Genomic DNA, 21,146 nt, shown 5'->3' with positions numbered 1-21,146 from the left:
TAAAATTTTATACATATGTAAATAGTTAAATGAAGTAAAATGGCTGTTGTGACACGTCTCGTGTGGTAGTATACTGGGTAGTGCTCGTCTCTCTCACTTAGCTTCCACCGTTGGCTGGCACTCTTGCAAAAAGGGGAGCTGAGTACGTAAATCTCTCCCTTCCAGTACACGGCCTCTTCAACAGCAAGCTTCATGTGGTGCCTCCTCACTGGTGACACACAGAAACTGAAATCGTTTTGGACTCAGGCTGAACTACAGTGGACGGGGAGGGGGTCTGGCTCCTGCACACGTAGCACGCTGGCCCACCGGTGTATGGACATGCTGAGGTGCTCGTGAACCTGATCCCCAGCTATGGGTAAATAGCTCCATTGCCTTGTGGGCAGTCTCGGGAGAGACGAAAGCTGCAGGAGTAAACCCAGGCAGCAAATCTGGAATGGAGCCCCTAAGGCGCCTGGATATCATTGAACATCTTTCCGGCAATTCCTTGAGCCAAGCTAGTGCCAAGAATATTGCTTTATGAGCTTTCCTTTGAAGAGCAGGACCTTTGATGACTGGGCATCTCAGGATCTCTACACCTTCTGTCCAGGCTTGTGATGACGATCATCATCACCTATTGTCCTTCAAACTAACCAGCAAATGAACTAAGTAGTGTAAAAATTAAACTAATAAAAAGTAGGGAGGCAGTGTTCATGGGTTCAATGTCCATTCAGAAATCTGATGGCAGAGGGAAAGAAACTGTCCTGAAGCCCTGAGTATGTGCCTTCAGGCTCTTGTACCTCCTCCCTGATGGCAACTATGAGAAGACAGCAAGTTCTGGGTGATGGAGGTCTTTAATAATGGACGCTGCCTTTTTGAGGCATTGCTCCTTGATGTCTTGGATACTCTGGAGGCTAGAGCCCATGATGGAGCTGACTGAGTTTACAACTTTCTGCAGCTTATTTTGATCCTGTGCATTAGCCCCACCCCCCCCCCCATACCAGATGGTGATGCAGTCGTTTAGAATGCTGTCCATCTGTGAAATTTGTGAGTGAGTCCTACTGGTATTCGCAGTGTCTGTGGGATGTATGAGAGTGCCCTGCTGGTATTCACCATCTCAACTGGGTGTATGAATAAACCCTGCTGGTATTCACAGTCTATGTGGAACGTGGGAGTGAGTACTTCTAGTTTCTTTGAAGTGCTTTAGCGAGCCCTGCTGGTATTCACATGCACTCTGCCAGGTGTGCACGGTCTGCTGGGATTCTCTCTGTGTGATGTGAGAGTGTGGGCTGCTGGTGTTCTGTCATTGAGATGTGTGAATTGGTGCTGCTAGTAGTCTCACTCTCTTTGTGGAAGGTGGTTGCATGGCCTGCCGGGATTGTCCATATCTCTACTGGTTGTGTGGGCAAGGCCTGTTGGTGTTTTCATCCCTGTGGCATGTGATTGTGGTTGGTTCACCCTGGAACCTGCATGATCATAACACTTTGTGGGATCTTCCAAAGGCCTTGCTAACATCCATATAGAGAATGTCTATCTCTCTGTTGGTCAATCTTCTTGCTCCCTTCTTCAAAAATCTCAATTAAGTTCATGAGGCACCATTTCCAGACCATCCTTAATCAGTCCTGCAAGGGCAAATAGACCCCATCCAATAACTTCTCCCCAACCCCCAACTCATAACAATCTGGATCACTCATATCCTTTGTGGTTCCGTGGCTTCTCCTGGCAGCCCTCCTTAAAATAACAGCACCACGTTTGCCACTCTTCAATCTTCCGGGACCTTGCCCATGGCTAACGAGCAAACAAGAGTTTCTGACACAAGAAATTTTGCAGATTCTGGAACACTCACAAAATGCTGGAGGAACTCAGTAGGTCAGGCAACATTTATAGGTGGGGGAGAATAAGCAGTCAAGATATATTTCTCTTCATAGGTGCTGACTGACCTAAGTTCCTCTTGCATTCTGTGTGTGTTATACAGGGCTCTCTGCCAGCACCCCAGTAATTTCTTACCTTGCTATCCACAACATCCTAGGATACCCTTTGTCAGGCCCCAGGAATGTGTTCGCAGCCATGCACCTGTAGACCACTACCACCTCTTAAAATATTTCAGGACTTCACTATTCTCTAGTTTCCATGATCTTCTCCACAGTAAATGTAGATGAGAAATATTCATTCCTTTCTCATTTCCTGCGGCTCCATATTTAAACTACCACACCAAATTTTAAGGGGATCTATTTTCTCCATAGCTACTCTTCTGCCTGTTATATACTTAGGGAAGGTAAAGGAGAATGCTAAAAATTCCCTATCGAGGTTATCTAATGTCCCGTTTTTGCCCTCCTGAATTCTTCCTTAGGTGTATTATTACCTCCCTTAGACTTCTCAAGGGATTTGCTTGAATATTTGCAGTCAGTATTCACCAAAGGAGAAGAATGGGGAGGGACTGAGTTAGCGGAAGGGTTTGCAGATATTCTGGAACATGTTCATATCAGGAAGCGTTAAGGACATTGACATGGATATTGTCATGAGAAAAAGTTAAGAGGATCAGAGGCAACTTGATAGAGAAGCATAAGATTATAAGAAGCATAGATAGAGTGGACAGCGTGTACCTTTTTCCCAGGGTGGTAATGGTGTTCACTGGCTGACATCCTTTTAAGGTAAGTATAAGAGAGTTTAGGGGAGATGACAGAGGTAAGCTTTTATATAGAGAGTGGTGGGTGCTTGGAACGCACTGCCAGGGTTGGTAGCCGAGGCCGATTCAGTGGGGACAATTAAGAGATTCTTGCATAGGCACATGCGTGTAAGAGAAACAGACAGTTATGAGAGGAAAGGGTTATATTGATCATGGAGTAGGGTTTGTGTTTTACGTTATATGTATTAAGATAGAAAAACCCCACAGTGTTTCATGGGATTTATCTAAGGTTGCTATGGGATGTAGGGAAGGAAGTTGCTGGGAACTTTTACATCCTTGTTATCCATGGGTGAGGTATCAGAAGTCTGAACAAAAGCAAATATTTCCTGATCCAAATAAGGCACTAGAGATAACTCAGGTAACTCTGGGTCAATGAGTCTTATGTCTGCAGTAGAGAAACTATTTTGAAAAATTCCAAGAGACATGATTTATGTTCACTTGCAAAGGCAGGGACTGATTAAGGGGAGTCAGCATGGTTTTGTGCAAGAGGAATTATGTCTCGCAAGTCTGATTGAGATTTTGGCGGTGGTAAGTAAGAAAGTTTCTGAATGTGCATTTGGTAACATGGCTTTTCACAGGGTTCAGAAGGTTGAAGGACAAGGAATCTGAGGTTTTGGCGCTCTGGTTCCAAAATTGACTTGGGGCTTGAAGTTAGAGTGTGATGTTGGAGAGAGGTGTTCTGACTGGAGATGTACCACAGGGATTGCTGGTGGTGCCTTAGTTATTCGTAATCTATAAATAATTTGGATGAGAATGACAAGAAAACGGGTGCAGTCACAGATAGCAAAGAAGGGGAGGGGTTGTTTAAGGATATATCGGGATTGACATAATCTGGAAAGTTGGGTGCAGATGTAATTTAATCAGGACAATTTTAATCTAGGTAATGATTTTGGTAAATTGGTTTATTATTATCACATGTACTAAGGTACAGTGAAAAACTTTCTTTTGCATGCCGCCGTACAGGTTATTTCATTACAACAGTAAATTGAATCAGAATCACATTTAATATCACTGACATATGTCATAGTTTTTTTGTGGCAGCAGTACCGTGCAAAACATAATTTAAAAAAAAGCCCTATACAATCAGAACTGTTGCTGCTTATGTTTTAACTGTTGGTCAGGAAGTCAAGGATTCAACTGCAAATGGAGGTGTGGAGTGCCAGGTCTAGGAGTCTGGAGATGAGTTTGCTTGGAATTATAGTATTGAAGTCAGAACTGTGATCAATGAACAGTCATTTACCATAGGTGTGTTTACTGTCTAGATGCTCCAGAGATGAGTGTAAGGCCAGAGAGATGGCATCTGACATGGACTTCTTTCAGTGGTAGGTGAATTACAGTGGGTCAGGGTTGTCTGGGAGGCTGGAGCAGTTGGTCCCATGACCAGCTTCTTGATACTGGTGGATGTCAGAGTCACTGGGCAAGTTTTATTAAGGCTGTTAGGCATTTTGGGAGGTCATGTACTGGCAGGACCTAAACAGTGAATGATAGGAACTTATGAGTGTTGATATAAAAGAGATGCAATTTGATAGTTCTCTGGAAATGGCAACACAGGTGGATAGGGCAGTGAAGAAGGCAACTGGTAAACTTGTGTTACAGAGGCTGATGAATTAAATTTCATCTGTCACTCCATGTCTGTGTGGTCAACTGTCATAGATGATCTAGGGACGTTATGTTTAGCTTTACAGAAAATTGGTTAGGCCTCAGTTGGAGTATTATGTACAGTTCCAGTCCCAACAGTGCAGGAGTGGTGTGGCAGCGACAGAGAAAGTACACCAGGATGTAGCCTGAAATTAAAAGCAATGCAAATAAGGAAAGAATGGATATTCTTTCCTGACGAAGAGTCTCGGCCCAAAACGTCAACAGTGCTTCTCCTTATAGATGCTGCCTGGCCTGCTGTGTTCCACCAGCATTTTGTGTGTTTTGTTTGAATTTCCAGCATCTGCAGATTTCCTCGTGTTTGCTCTTTAAAGAATGGATATGCTGGTCTTGTTCTCGTTAGAGTGTGGGAGGTTGAGGGGTGATCTTATAGAGGTTTATAAGATTGTAATGGACATGGATAGGGTAGTTGGTTGTTATCACAGGCCAGGGGAGTCTAAAACTAGAGACCAGGGTGATATGGTAGCATAACAGCACCAGCAATCAGCGATTGGAGCTCAATTTCCACCATTGCCTGTAAGGTGTTTGTTAATTCTCTCAGTGACAACGTGGGTTTCCTCCAGGTGCTCTGGGTTCTTCCCGCATTCCAAAGATGTGCGGGTTGGGGGTTAGTAAGTTGTGGGCATGCTACGTTGGTGCCAGAAGCATGGGCAACACTTGAGTGCTGGCCAGCAAAATCCTCTCTGATTTAATTTGACACAAATGACACATTTCACTGTATGTTTCACTACATGTGACAAGTAAAGCCAATCTTTAACACGGTTAGGTCGAGAAAGGGAGGTTTATAGGGAATTAGACAGGCAAGATTTTCACAGAGAGTGATAATTGTGTGGATGAGTTGCCAGTGGAGGTGGTAGAAGTGGGTCAATTATGTTTGAATGGCATTTGAATGAGTAGATAGGTAGCAAAGGAGTAGAGAGATATGGGGTTAATACAGGCGAATGGCTTTGTGTGGGTAATCTGCACAGTCAGCATAGGCCAATGGATCTGCTTGTGTGCTGTACGGATTATGACAGAGGAAGGAAATATTGGTATATATTTTGTCACTGGTTATAAAATTATGATTGGATTTGATGTGCTTTTTGACTGAGAGCCGGCATCACATATTCACAGGATGTTTCTCATGTAGCGAGTGGTCATTCATTCTGTGTGTCTCTCTTGGTGGAGCTCCTCCCCCTACCCTGAACCTCACATTTGCTCCGTGAATGTTCACAGACAGATTGTTCAGCCAGTATCTTTTTCCCAGGGTTGCAACGTCTAATACTAGAGGTCGTACGTTTGAACTGAGAGGGGTAAGTTCAAAGGGGATGCGCGGGGCAACTCTTTTGACACAGTGCCTGGAATGCGCTGCCAGGGGTGGTGGTGCGGGTAGATACAGTGGAGGTTTTCAAAGGCACGAATATGGAGAGAATGGCAGGATATGGGCATAATGGACTAGTTTAATTAGGCATTTAATTTGTTCAGCACATCATCCTGGGCTGAAGAGCCTGTTCCTGTGTTGTACTGTTATGTGCTCTGTGTTCTAACGAAATCCCTTTGAATGCTGCTGTTAAATATGCTTCTCCGAGCCACTCCAGTAATGAATTCCAGACTTAAACCGTGAGTTGTGTGAAACATTTCTCTCAACTCTCTCTCTTGGTTCATATGTCAATCACCTTAGGCCTCTTGTCTCCTGGTTCTTGACCCCCTCCATCAGCACTTTCTATCTCATCTGTCTACATTCTTCATGAGTTTAAATGTCTCAATAACTAGTCTGTCCTGAAGAGAGTAATACAATCTTCTCAAGTCTACACACATAACAGGTCATTGTCTCTGCAATTATTTTGGAATATCGTTCTCCAACTCCACCAGCGCTTGAAAACATTTCTATATAATGTAAAGATTATTTATCAATTTCTTGCACAAATCCCAGTGTATTTACTCTCTCCCCACTGATCCCAGTGTATTTACTCTCCCCACTGATCCCAGTGTATTTACTCTCCCCGTGATCCCAGTGTATTTACTCTACCCACTGACCCCAGTGTATTTACTCTCCCCCTGACTCCAGCGTATTTACTCTCCCCACTGATCCCAGCGTATTTCACTCCCCCGATCCCAGTGTATTTACTCTCCCCCTGACTCCAGTGTATTTACTCTCCCCCTGATCCCAGTGTATTTATTCTCCCCTTGATCCCAGTGTATTTACTCTCCACACTGATCCCAGTGTATTTACTCTCCCCCTGATCCCAGTATATTTACTCTTCCCGATCCCAGCGTATTTTCTCCCCCCGATCCCAGTGTATTTACTCTCCCCCTGATCCCAGTGTATTTATTCTCCCCACTGATCCCAGTGTATTTACTCTCCCCCTGACTCCAGTGTATTTACTCTCCACACTGATCCCAGTGTATTTACTCTCCCCCTGACTCCAGTGTATTTACTCTCCCCCTGATCCCAGTGTATTTATTCTCCCCACTGATCCCAGTGTATTTACTCTCCCCCTGACTCCAGTGTATTTACTCTCCACACTGATCCCAGTGTATTTACTCTCCCCCTGACTCCAGTGTATTTACTCTCCCCACTGATCCCACTGTATTTACTCTCCCCACTGATCCCAGTGTATTTACTCTCCCCACTGATCCCAGCGTATTTACTCTCCCCACTGATCCCACTGTATTTACTCTCCCCACTGATCCCAGTGTATTTACTCTCCCCACTGATCCCAGTGTATTTACTCTCCCCACTGATTCCACTGTATTTACTCTCCCCCTGATCCCAGCGTATTTACTCCCCCGATCCCAGTGTATTTACTCCCCCCTGATCCCAGTGTATTTACTCTCCCCACTGATCCCACTGTATTTACTCTCCCCCTGATCCCAGCGTATTTACTCCCCCGATCCCAGTGTATTTACTCTCCCCACTGATCACAGTGTATTTACTCTCCCCACTGACTCCAGTGTATTTACTCTCCCCCTGAACCCAGAGAATTTACTCTCCCCGATCCCAGCGTATTTACTCTCCCCACTGATCCCAGTGTATTTACTCTCCCCACTGATCCCACTGTATTTACTCTCCCCACTGATCCCAGTGTATTTACTCTCCCCCTGAACCCAGTGTATTTACTCTCCCTGATCCCAGTGTATTTACTCTCCCCACTGATCCCAGTGTATTTACTCTCCCCCTGATCCCAGTGTATTTACTCTCCCCCTGATCCCAGTGTATTTACTCTCCCCACTGACTCCAGTGTATTTACTCTCCCCCTGACTCCAGTGTATTTACTCTCCCCACTGAACCCAGCGTATTTACTCTCCCCACTGATCCCAGCGTATTTACTCTCCCCGATCCCAGCTTATTTACTTCCCCCACTGATCCCAGTGTATTTACTCTCCCCACTGATCCCAGTGTATTTACTCTCCCCCTGATCCCAGTATATTTACTCTCCACACTGATCCCAGTGTATTTACTCTCCCCACTGATCCCAGTATATTTACTCTCCCCCTGATCCCAGTGTATTTACTCTCCACACTGATCCCAGTGTATTTACTCTCCCCCTGATCCCAGTATATTTACTCTCCCCGATCCCAGCGTATTTACTCTCCCCGATCCCAGTGTATTTACTCTCCCCCTGATCCCAGTATATTTACTCTCCCCGATCCCAGCGTATTTACTCCCCCCGATCCCAGTGTATTTACTCTCCCCACTGATCCCAGTGTATTTACTCTCCCCTGACTCCAGTGTATTTACTCTCCCCCTGATCCCAGTGTATTTACTCCCCCTGATCCCAGTGCATTTACTCCCCCCGATCCCAGCGTATTTACTCCCCCCGATCCCAGTGTATTTACTCTCCCCCTGATCCCAGCGTATTTACTCTCCACACTGATCCCAGTGTATTTACTCTCCCCACTGATCCCAGTGTATTTACTCTCCCAACTGATCCCAGCGTATTTACTCTCCCCACTGATCCCAGTGTATTTACTCTCCCCACTGATCCCAGTGTATTTACTCTCCCCCTGATCCCAGTGGATTTACTCTCCCCACTGATCCCAGTGTATTTACTCTCCCCACTGATCCCAGTGTATTTACTCTCCCAACTGATCCCAGCGTATTTACTCTCCCCACTGATCCCAGTGTATTTACTCTCCCCACTGATCCCAGTGGATTTACTCTCCCCCTGATCCCAGTGGATTTACTCTCCCCACTGATCCCACTGTATTTACTCTCCCCCTGATCCCAGTGTATTTACTCTCCCCACTGATCCCAGTGTATTTACTCTCCCCCTGATCCCAGTGTATTTACTCTCCCCCTGATCCCAGCGTATTTACTCCCCCGATCCCAGTGTATTTACTCTCCCCCTGATCCCAGTGTATTTACTCTCCCCACTGATCCCAGTGTATTTACTCTCCCCACTGATCCCAGTGTATTTACTCCCCCCTGATCCCAGTGTATTTACTCTCCCCACTGATCCCACTGTATTTACTCTCCACACTGATCCCAGTGTATTTACTCTCCCCCTTATCCCAGTCTATTTACTCTCCCCACTGATCCCAGTGTATTTACTCTCCCCACTGATCCCAGTCTATTTACTCTCCCCACTGATCCCAGTGTATTTACTCTCCCCACTGATCCCAGTGTATTTACTGTCCCAACTGATCCACTCTGCTCTGTTTCCTAGCTCAGCGTGCTGTGCCCACAGTTTGCTGTGTCTCACGAGTCCTGATGCCGGTGAGTAATTGGGTGATTTAGTTTTGCATGTTGAATTGTTTCACTTAGTTTAAAGTGTTCGATTTGTTTATTCTTGTAAATCTCATCTTCAGTGTGAAACATGTCCTACAGAAGTGGTTCTGAGCAGTCTTCTGCCTGATTGGTGACTGGGTAACCAGCTATGTGCTGAACATGCTGAGCCAAGGGACCAATGTCTGGGCACAGTGTCCTTTCCCCTGTTTGCAGCGTCTGGTGAATGTATTGGCACAGACAGGAAAAAATGAGCCATTTTTTGTCTGTGAGTGGTAGCTACTGGGGCCCCAGCTGTTCACAGTCTAAATGAATGAATTGTATAAGTGTAATATATCCAAGTTTGCTGATGATATAATGCGCCTGTGACTCAGTAAAAGATAACATGGATTAGCAGGTGATTAGGAATGTGGACAGTATGTTGGCATTTATTACAAGAGATTTGAATTCAAGAGTTGTGATATCTTACTGTAATGATACAGGATCCTTGTAAGACCACACTTGGAGCTTCTGATCTCCGTCCCTGTGGTAAAAGGGCTGCAATGAAGGTTAACGAGATTGATTCTTGGGATAGTGTATTTGTCTCTTTGACAAGTGATTAAACAAACTGGGTCAATATGGGTTTAATGAAAGGATGTACTGGCTAGGTTCAAGTTTATATTTGTCAAAGGTAAACTAACTGGGTATAAATGCTGTGAAAAGTAACTTTTTTGCAACAGCAGCACATAGTACAAGATGAGGACAAACTTAAATTAAGAGAAACTTAATTTAACAAAAACCAAGCACAACTTGCATATGCAAAATATCTAAGAAAGTAAAGACACTAGTTCAAGATGAGGGAGCAAAAACATATATAATTAAAGGTAATTTTAAGGTTTTTCCAGGTTAGTTCATTAACTGGATGAAACTGGGGAAGAAGTTGTTGTTGAACCCTGAGGTGTAGGTCTTTAGGCTCCTGTGCCTCCTGCCTGATAGCATGATGTCCATGATGTTGGATGTTTTCCTTGTTGAGGCATGGCTTCTTGAAGATGTCCATGACAGTGGGAAGAGCTGTCCGTGTACTGTACCCAGGCGAAGGCTCAGCCATGATCTTTGAGACACCAAATAATGCAGATTCTGCAGTCCAGAGTCAAATGCAAGCTGCTGGAGGAACTCAGTGGGTCAGGCAGCATCTGTGAAGGCGGGGTGGGGTGGGGAGGAATGGGCAATAGTTTGGAATGCGATATTCTGGTGCAGATGGAAATTTACCACCCACCTCTCTCCACAGATGCTGCCTGACTTGCTGAGTTCTTCCAGCAGTTTTTCTGCTGAACCATGATCTTATTGGCAAGTGCAATGGGTCCAGGTTGCCCAGTTGACTAATCCAGCTGCTTTTTCTGATCATCCTCATGATCCCAACATATTTAATCTCAGAGCCTTCCGTTCGCTTGTACTTTTAAAAGCGCAGAGGAAGACACTTCAACATGTCAGGTGCTGCTGGTTCCCAGTGGAACAAACCCATCTGTTTTCCAGTACCCTCTCTCCTACATGCCCATCAACTCTTCTTTCATTGTTTTTGACATTAGCAAAAACTTAGATAATACAGATAAAGTATAAAACCTGCCTGTAAAATCTTTCGGTTGGGGCCTACAAAACAGATCACCCAGTGAAAATCCACACTGTCATGTGGAGCGTGTGCAGACTCCACAGAGACAGTGCCAGAGGTCAGGAGCTGTGAGGCCAAAGCACTGTCAGTTCTGTCATCATGCTGTTTAGTGTATTTACTCTCCTCATTGGTCCTGCTGTACTTAGTGTCTCCCCATTGGTCCTAGTGTATTTACTCTCACACCATTGGTCCCAGTGTATGTACTGTCTCCCCATTGGTCCTAATATATTTACTCTCACCCCAGTGATCCCAGTGTATTTACTGTCTCCCCATTGGTCCAATTTATTTACTTTCTCCCCAATGGTCTGAGTGTACTTACTGTCTCCCTATTGGTCCCAGTGTATATATTCTCTCCCCATTGGTCCCAGTGTATATACTCTACCCCCATTGGCCCCAGTGTATATACTCTACCCCCACTAGTCTCAGTGAGTTTACTTTCCTCTCCCTGCTTTCTAGCTCAGCCTGCCGGGCCAACAGAGTGTTGTGACTGGATGTTGGTGAGTAAATGGATAATTTAATTTTGGATGTTGAATTGTTTGATTAAGTTTTCCTATTTAATTTGCCCAGTCTTGTAATTTCCACCTGATTTGGGTGGTATACAGTTAGAAGGTATCCTGTACCTGTCTTATATTTAGGTAACTGCAGTACTATGTGATGGAAGTCAGAGTCTTTGAACTTGTTGAACCTGGTGATCTAGGACTGGGTTCTAGTGATATTTGGTGTATTTTAGCCCAGTGTGCGGTGCTTGTTCAGTGTGATGTGCGGACAGCAGTAACTGGATAGAATAAGCAGCTCATTTATTTTGCATCCATCATCAAGGACATGTCCTCTTAGTACTACCATTGGGGGGGAGGTACAGGAGCCTGAAGTCTCACATTTAGGAACAGATGCTTTTCCTTCACCATCAAATTTCTGCATATTCCATGAAACCATGAACAAGACCTCCCTATTATTTATGTATTTATTTTTATGGATTGCACTGTACTGCATCCACAAAACATAAAGTTTCACAACGTACAGTATGTCAGCAATGCACTGGCATTGAAGAGGGTTCATGGGAGAGTCATGAGAATAATTCCCAGAGTAAAAGGGTTAATGTATGAGGATTGTTTGATGGCTCTGGGTCTGTGTTTAGAGGAATGAGGGGGGATCTCACTGAAACCTGGATAGAGTGGAGGCAGAAAGGATGTTTCAGACATTGCACAAGTCTAGGACCAGCCTCAGAAAAGTGGGACATCCATTTAGAGCTGAGATGAGGAGGAATCTCTTTAGCCAGAGGGTGGAGAGTCTGTCGAATTCATTGTCATGGACGGCAGTGGAGGCCAGGACGTTGAGTATACTTAAAGTAGAGATTGATTATAGATGGGATTCAAGGGTTACGGTGAGAAGGCAGGAGAATAGGGTTAAGAGACAAAACAAATCAGCCATGATGGAATGGTGGAGCAGACTCGATGGTCTGAATGGCCTAATTCTGCTCCTAGAGTATGTCAAGGTTTTATGATCTTATAATAATTCTGGTCAGGTTTTGAAGGAATATGGGGAGAAGGCAGGAGTTTGGGGCTTGGAGGAAAATCGGATCAGTCATGATGAAATGATGGGGCAGACTCAATGGGCTGAATGGCCTAATTCTGCTCCTATGTCTTATGCTCTTAAGGTCTTATGATTCTGACTTTTAGCTGGTGAGCCTGTGATTAGTGTGTGATACAGTGATGAGTCCCGAGGACTCATCCATTCACCATCTCCATTAGCAAATTGTACCAAGGCACCAAGTGTAATACATCTAAGCTTGCTAATGGTACGAAGTGGCATGAGTGTGGGCTTCATGGAGGATGCAGAGAGATTTTATAGGCAGGCTAAAGGTGTGGCAGATGGAGCGTGATGTGAAGTGAAGGTAAGTGAAAATTGAATGTTGTGAGATTGAAAACAATGAGGAAGGCAAAGACCATGCCCTCTGACCTGCAGAGATCCTCCAGCCTTTGTATGTTGCTTTAGATTTCCACCTCTGCTATCTTTCTTGTGCACAAGAGTGAGGTAGCAATGCAGAGCCCAGGTGAAACTGGACCTAGAGTTCTGTGCACTCAGCTCCTCTCCCCACTGAAGCGAGGACGTTGTCATCATGAGTGGACTGATTCCCAAGGTACTGGTTTCATCAGAGGGTCATAGATTGAGCATAAGACTAGAAGACGTAAGAGCAGAATTAGGCCATTTGGCCCATCGAGTCTGCTTGCTATTCAAGCATTGCTGCTTTATTATCTCTCTCAACCCCATTCTCCTGCCTTCTCCCCATAACCTTTGATGCCCTTACTAATCAAGAACCTATTAACCTATTTAAGTATACCCAATAATTCGGCTATCTGAGGCAATGAATTCCACAGATTCACCACCCTCTAGCTAACAATATTCTTTCTTATCTCTGTTCTGGGGGACGTCCTTGTATTCTGAAGCTGTGCCCTCTGGTCCTAGACTTCCCCACTATAAGAAATATCCTCATTGTCCACTCATCTAGGCCTTTCAATATTGGACAGGTTTCAGTGAGATCCTCCTCATTCTCCTAAACTGCAGCGCGTATAGGCCTAGAGCCATCAAATGCTCTTCATATGCTAACCATTTTATTCCTGGGATTATTATTGGGAACCCCCTCTGGATTCTTTCTAATGTTAGCACATCTTTTCTTAGATAAGAGGCTGGAAACTGCTCACAGTACTCTAAGTGAGCAAGCTGAACCTATAATCTGTTGCATTTCAAAGAATGAGAGGTGAGCTCATGAGAACATGCAACATTTTTAGGGAAGTGAGAGTGGATGCAGAACTAATATTTCCTCTATCTGTAGCGTCTAAAGTTTTGAATGGCAGACAGACTCACCGAAGTCCATCCACAATGCTCTGGGTACCAGGCAACCCAGACACACAGATACACTGTGGTAGACTGTGGGGGAGGGGAAAGTACCAATGGTCAAGATTGTGGCAACCACAATTGACTCCGCAGCAGAGCAAGAGAGGAAAACCACTAATACTATAGTGGATTAGAGAGTTTTAGCTATAAGGAGAGCTTGGACAACCTTGGATGGTTTTAGAACACAGAACATACAACATATAACACAGTGCAGGTTCTTTGGCCCACAATGTGGTACTGACCTTTTAACCTACTCCAAGATCTAATGCTTCCCTCGATTTTTCTTTCATTCAAGTCCTAATTTAAGAGATCATAAATGCCCCATTTGTTTCTGCCTCTACCACCACCTCCAGCAGCATCTTCTATGCACTTACAATTATCTGCTTAAAGAAAACTACCTCTCACATCCCCTCTATACTTCCTTCCAATCGTCTTAAAGTTGAATTAGGCATTGTCATCCTGGGTAAAAAGTGCTGGCTGTCCACTCCCAACTATACCTCTTATCATCTTAAACACTTCAGTCGTCACCTGCCTCTCACTCACTGGGCCTCTGCTCGGCCTTGGATCACCTGGATGACAGCAATTCCTATAGAATGTTTTTTATTGATTACCACTCAGCATTTAGCGTCATCATCTCCTCAGTACTAATTAACAAGTTTCAAAACTTGGGCCTCTGTACCTCCCTACAACTGGGTCCTTGACTTCTTAATCGAGAGACCACAGTCAGTGTGGATCAGAAACAATTTCTCCTCATTGACAATCAACACTTAAGTGCACATCAAGAATGCGTGCTTAACCCATTGCTCTACTCTCTCTACACTCTTAACTGTGTACCTACGCGCAGCTGAAACAGGTACAGGAGTCTGAAGGCATATGCTCAGATTTAAGGAATAACTGCTTTCCCTCTGCCATCAGACTTATAAGTGGCCAATGAACCCCTGAACACTACCTCACTATTTTGCTCTCTTTTTCAGTGCTTGTTTAATTTTAATGTTTGTTATTATAACAGAGTATTTTTTATTATGTTTTGCATGGTATTGCTGTCACAAAACACCAAATTTTATAATACGTGTCTATGATTCTGACCTCTGATCCTCCTTCTCTCCAAAGGGAAGAGCCCTAGCTTCCTCAACCTATCCTCATAAGAAATGCTTGCTAATCTGGACAGCATCTGGTATATCTCTTCTGCACCCTCTCTAAAGCTTCCATATCCTTCCTATAATGAAATGAGCAGACTGAATGCAAAATTCCAAGTGTGGTCTAACCGGAGTTTTATAGACCTTTAATATTACCTTGCAACACTTGGACTCAGACCCCGACTAATGAAGGCCAACACACTCTATAGCTTCTTAACCACAACTTGTGCAACAACTTTGAGGGATCTATAGACCCCAACGCAAGACCCATCTGTTCCTCCACACTGTTAAGAATTCTGTCATTATCCTTGTACCCTGGAATGTCAGAGAATGAGGGAAGGCCTGGCAGGAGTATATAAAATTATGAAAGGCATTGTCTGGGTTGATAGGCAGAGCCTTAGTCCCATGGTGGAATGCCAATTACCACAGTACATAGCTTGAAAATGAGGGAGCAAATTTAAAGGAGATGTGTGAGGCAGAGCATGGTAGGTGTCTGGAACAAGCTGTCGGGGAAGTGGTGGAAATGGATGCATTAGCACTGTTTTAGAGGCACTTAGACAAACCTGTGAACAGGCAGATTAAATTGGCTTTGTGGTCAGTACAGATGTGGTGGGCTGAAGGGGGCCTTTTCTTGGGCTGTACTATTCTATCTTCCAGTAGTACAGTTTTCATCTGTAAGGGGTGGGTGGGGGGAGGTGGCGGACAGCTGTTTCTGTGGCTACAAACTAGACTCTAAAATGGAAATTCCAGTGTCAGCAATGTTATCACCATGATATGAAGTTTCTTGTTTTATGGCAGTAGAACAGTGCAAAAATCACTATAAAGTACAGAAATAAATAAATAGTGTAAGATAAAAGGAATAATGAGGTAGTGTTGATGGGCAGGGGTGGCTGAACAGCCAATAGTTCAGAATCAGGTTTATTACTACTGACATATCTCATGAAATTTGTTGTTATATTTCAGCAGTACAGCACAAGACTTAACACATTATTATAAGTTATAATAAAAATAAATAATTAGTACAGAAGAAAAATATGAGTAGTGTTCATTGATTCATGGACCATACAGAAACTTAATGGCAAAGGAGAAGAAGGTGTTATAGACAATAGACAATAGACAGTAGGTGCAGGAGTAGGCCATTCGGCCCTTCTAGCCAGCTCCGCCAGTCACTGTGATCATGGCTGATCATACACAATCAGTACCCCATTCCTGCCCTCTCCCCATATCCCTTGACCCCACTATCTATAAGAGCTCTATCTAACTCTCTCTTGAATGCATCCAGAGTCTTGGCCTCCATTGCCTTCAGGGGCAGAGCATTCCACATATCCACCACTCTCTGGGTGAAAAAGTTTTTCCGCATCTCTGTTCTAAATGGCCTACCCCTTATTCTTAAACTGTGGCCTCTAGTTCTGGACTCACCCATCAGCGGGAACATGCTCCCTGCCTCCAGTGTGTCCAATCCCTTAATAATCTTATATGTTTCAATCAGATCCCCTCTCATCCTTCTAAATTCCAGTGTATACAAGCCCAGTCGCTCCAATCTTTCAACATATGACAGTCCCTCCATTCCGGGAATTAACCTTGTGAACCTACACTGCACTCCCTCAATAGCAAGAATATCCTTCCACAAATTTGGAGACCAAAACTGCACACAATACTCCAGGTGGGGTCTCACCAGGGCCCTGTACAGCTGCAGAAGGACCTCTTTACTCCTATACTCAACTCCTCTTGTTATAAAAGCCAGCATGCCAGCTACCATGTTCTGCAAACGCTGAGTGTAGGTCTTCAGGCTCTCATACCTCTTCTGGATGGTAGTAAAGAGGAGACTGTCCATAATGATGGATGCAGCCTTCTTGAGGCATCGCCTTTTGAAGAGATCCCCGATGGTTCATAGGTTCTAAGGTACAACTTAATGTCAGAGAAATGTATACATTATACATCCTGAAATGCTTTTTCAAGGTGCTTTGCCTGTGAAGGAACACCAAGATGGTGGAGAGGCTTATCCCTGTGAGGGAGCTAACTGAGTCTTCAAACCTCTGCAACCTCTTTCGATGCTCTGGATTGGAGCCTCCAGCCAGGAGGTGAGGCAACCAGTCAGAATGCTCTCCACCATATAGTAGAAATTTGCGAAACTCAGTGGTGACATAACCAAATCTCCTCAAACTCCTAATGAAGCATAGCCACTAGTGTGGCTACATTGTGACTGCATCAACATGTTGGGACTATGATAGATCCTCTGAGATGTTCATGCCCAGGAACTTGAAGCTGCTCACCCATTCCACTGCTGATTCATCAATGAGGGCTGGTGTGTTTTCTCCCAGCTTCCCCTTCCTGACGTTCTTGTTTCTTATATGTCAGTACCAATGACAGGGGTAAATTCTATTTGCCATTGCTCTGCCCACCTTACCAGCTGTTCAGTATTCTCCTGTAGCATGTCTGACTGTTAACACCACTAATTTTGTGTCATTTCAAGATAATTGTATATCTCCTGAAATCATATTCAAACAGGTAATGATGGTAACAAGCAGCATCAATCCCCACGATACGCTTCTGGTCACAGGCTTTCAATCACAGAGCAACAATTCAGCAATCAGCCTTGGTGCCTTGCCAATTTTGGATCCAATTTGTCAGCTTGCCTTCAATCACATGGACTGTAATGTTACATTTAACCTGGAACAGTATAGCATGGGATCAGCCTCTTTCACTCATGATGTTTTGCTGAACGACAGTACTGTGCAAAAGTGTGAGGCACATGTAAAAAAATTCTGAAAAGCGAAGATGCTTTCAAAAGTAATTGAATGAAAAGTTTCTAAATAAGAAAGGATTTTCTATGAAGAGCAGTAAACAGTAAAAAACTAAAATCAATTATTTGGTGAGACTACACTTTCCCTTTAAAATTCTCTTAGGTACACCGTTGTGCAGTCTTATAAGAAAATCAGCTGGTAGGTTGTTCTAAGCACCTTGGAAGAACTTGTCCCAGTTCTGCAGAATGGCTGTCTCGCTTGCTTCTGTCTCTCCAGGTAATTCGGGACAACCTCAATGATGTTGAGATCAGGGTTCTGTAGAGGTCAGACCATCTGAAAACATATTTTAAAAAATCTAGGGAGTCTAAGACTTTTGCACAGTATTGCAGTTAAAATATTAATCAAATGCTAATTCCTTCACAATACTGTATCTATATCCCTCCATTTCCTGCACATTCACGTGCCATTTGAAGAGCCTCTTGAACAACTATAGAATTTGCCTCCACCACCACCTGGGTCGTGTATTCTAAGCAGTCACCACTCTGTGTAAAATCATGCCCCACACATCACAAAGTTCAAAGTACATTTATTATCAAAGTATGTATATGTTAATATATACTACCCAGAGATTAATTTGCTTGCTGGCATTCACAGTGAACAAAGAAATACAATAGAATTAATGAAAAACACATAAACATTGATAAAGCAATCAATATGCAAATGCAATAATAATAACAACAAATAAATAATACTGAGAACTCCTTTCCTCTCCTCTTCTGAAGTCCTTTGAGCTTGCTCCCCTCACCTTAGATACACACCCTCTGGCATTAGAAATTTCAACCCTGGGAGAAAGATGCTGTTTGTCTACTCTGTCTATGCCTCTCATAATCTTATGAACCTCTGTTTGGTCTCCCATCAGCCTCCACCACTCCAAAGAACAACTCAAGTTTGTTGATCCTTTCCTTATTGTGCATGCCCTCCAATCATGGTGAACCTCTTCTGCGCCCTCTCCAAAACCTTCACATTCTATCTGTAGTGCAGTGACCAGAACTAAATACTTCATATGCTGCCTAACTAGAGTCTTATAAAGGTGCAGCGTAGTTTCCTGACTTTTGAACTCAATCCTCGACTAATAAATAGAATCATGCCATATGTCTTCTTTACTACCCTGTCAACTTGTGTACCCACTTTCACGGAGCTATGCACCTGGACCCCAAGACCCCTCGTACATCAACACTGTTAAGGGTCCTGCCATTAACAGTGTACTGTTTCTTTACATCTGATCTCCCAAATTTGTTTGGGTTAAGTTCCATATTTGCCTATCTTCAGTGCTATCCACACCGCTAATCTTTGTATCATCTACAAACTTACTAACCCACCTATTTACATTTTCAACCAGGTCATTTATAAACATCACAAACAACAGAGGTTCTATTGTGAATCTACTAGTCATGACTTTCATCCAGGATAAGTCCCTTCGACCACCACCCTCTGTTCTAAGAGTAAGTGGTTTCTGAATCCCAGATGGCCAATTCACCATGAATCTCATTCATCTTAATCTTCTGGACAAGCCTCCCATGCAGGTCCTTGTCAAACCCCGTACCAAAAACCACATAGACAACATCCACAGCTCTCCCATTATAAATCATCTATATCACCTCCTTGAAAAATTCAGTCTTTAGTAAAATGGTACTAGCTTTGCACAAACCCATGCTATAGTTTTCCAATTGCTCATAGATCCTACCCCTGACCTAGGTTCACAAGGTTAATTCCCGGAATAGCGGGACTGTCATATGTTGAAAGATTGGAGCGACTGGGCTTGTATACACTGGAATTTAGAAGGATGAGAGGGGATCTGATTGAAACATATAAGATTATTAAGGGATTGGACACACTGGAGGCAGGAAGCATGTTCCCGCTGATGGGTGAGTCCAGAACTAGAGGCCACAGTTTAAGAATAAGGGGTAGGCCATTTAGAACAGAGATGCGGAAAAACTTTTTCACCCAGAGAGTGGTGGATATGTGGAATGCTGTGCCCCGGAAGGCAGTGGAGGCCAAGTCTCTGGATGCATTCAAGAGAGAGTTAGATAGAGCTCTTATAGATAGTGGGGTCAAGGGATATGGGGAGAGGGCAGGAATGGGGTACTGATTGTGTATGATCAGCCATGATCACAGTGACTGGCGGTGCTGGCTAGAAGGGCCAAATGGCCTACTCCTGCACCTACTGTCTATTGTCTATTGACATGAGAATCACTGGTCTATATTATTATCCCTATTTCCCTTCTTGAATAATGGAACATCATTAGCTTCTCACCAGTCCTCTGGTACCTCACTTGTGGCTAAACAGGACATAAAGATATTTGTCAAGGCTCCAGCAATCTCATCTCTTGCCTCCCTCAGTAACCTAGGATTACATTAGATGCTGTAGACTTATCTAAATTAATATTCTTTAAGAGACCCAACACTACCTCCTTCTTTATCACAAAATGCTCTAGCAAATTAGCACGCTTCACACTGATCTCCCTATCCTTCACATCTTTCTCTTTGTAAATATCGATGCAAAATACTCATTAGGAGCTCATTCACATCCTCCACCTTCATCCAAGCACACATTCCCTCCTTTATCCTTGATTTGTCCTACCCTTCCACAATTATCCCCTTGCTCTTGATATATAGAAAGTCTTGGGATTCTCTTTAATTCTACTTGCCAAGGATTTTTCATGGCACCTTCTGGCTTTCCTAATTCCATTCATTATAAAGTCATAGAGCATTACAGTACAGAAGCAGTCCATCTAGTATGTGCCAAAATATTTTGCTGCCTAGTCCTATTAACCTGCACCTGAACCATAGCCCTCCATATTCCTGTCATCCATGTGCTTATGTAAACACACACCATCCTCTGGGTGAAGAACTCCTCTCTCCGTTTCCCCTTAAATATTTCATCTTTCACCCTAAAGCTATGGCCTCTAGTTCTAGATTCACCCAACCTGAGAGGAAAAAGCCTGCATGCATTCACCGTATGTATACCCCTGTGATACCTCATATCTCCTGCGTTGTGAAGGCTGAATATGACCCCATTGCTGCTCAACGTCCCAGTCAACTGGACATTGCCACACTAGTTGCCTTCATCCTTCTAAATCAACACCTTTGACCTCAAGTCCATCAGGTGATGATCAGTATGGAACGTCGTGCAGACATTGCAAGAGGAGGACTTGAAGGACACTGTGGGGTGGTTCCCTGAGCAGTCTGTCCAGACCATCTGGCAAAATACCTCATAGCCAGATCTCCCCAACAAGCACCAAGACCTTGCTTGGCTGCCTGTGAGAGTGTGCTTCCCTGTCAGATCCCTCCTATATGCCCAGACCATGTACCTACTGCCGAGAGGACTGTGGTGGGGACAAGACGGTTGCTCACCTCTTTGTGGGTGTGAGTTTGAGAAGAAAGTGTGGACGAAGGTGCAAGGGCTTTTGTCACAGTTCACTCAAGCAGCTGCGTGATAGACGAGTGTCTGATCTCTGGGCTGTTCCCAGGGGCATCCAGAGAGATGGACATCAAGTGCTGCTGGAAGATCATCAACTCAGTAAAAGATACCCTTTGTTCTGCCTGAAATGGGTTAGTCTCTCAACACATTGAGGTACCAGGAAAGGAATGCTGCTGACTGGCACATTCTAGGCTGGACCACAGTTTATGGTTCTTCTGTTAC

The 21,146-nt window shown here is 44.0% G+C and overlaps 1 protein-coding gene across 20 annotated transcripts in view; it reads left to right on the top strand.

The window, feature by feature from the left end:
- Positions 1–21,146, top strand: part of grik5 (glutamate receptor, ionotropic, kainate 5) — a 266,133-nt gene that overhangs the window by 17,239 nt on the left and 227,748 nt on the right. For 9 of the 20 annotated variants that reach the window (XM_073056128.1, XM_073056256.1, XM_073056101.1 and 6 more), the window contains exons 2-3: positions 8,968–9,017; positions 11,128–11,168. The exons of 4 other annotated variants lie outside the window; for them this stretch is intronic. The gene's annotated coding sequence lies outside the window, so the exon portion shown is untranslated. Of the gene's footprint in view, positions 1–8,967; positions 9,018–11,127; positions 11,169–16,636; positions 16,781–21,146 lie in introns of those variants that run through there. 7 more of the 20 variants (XM_073056149.1, XM_073056213.1, XM_073056159.1 and 4 more) reach the window with 3 other exon arrangements.

Source organism: Hemitrygon akajei, chromosome 1 (assembly GCF_048418815.1).
Source record: "Hemitrygon akajei chromosome 1, sHemAka1.3, whole genome shotgun sequence".
Lineage (NCBI taxonomy): Eukaryota > Metazoa > Chordata > Chondrichthyes > Myliobatiformes > Dasyatidae > Hemitrygon > Hemitrygon akajei.
Note: the sequence above shows the minus strand (reverse complement) of the source record. Positions and strands in the feature narration are given on the sequence as shown.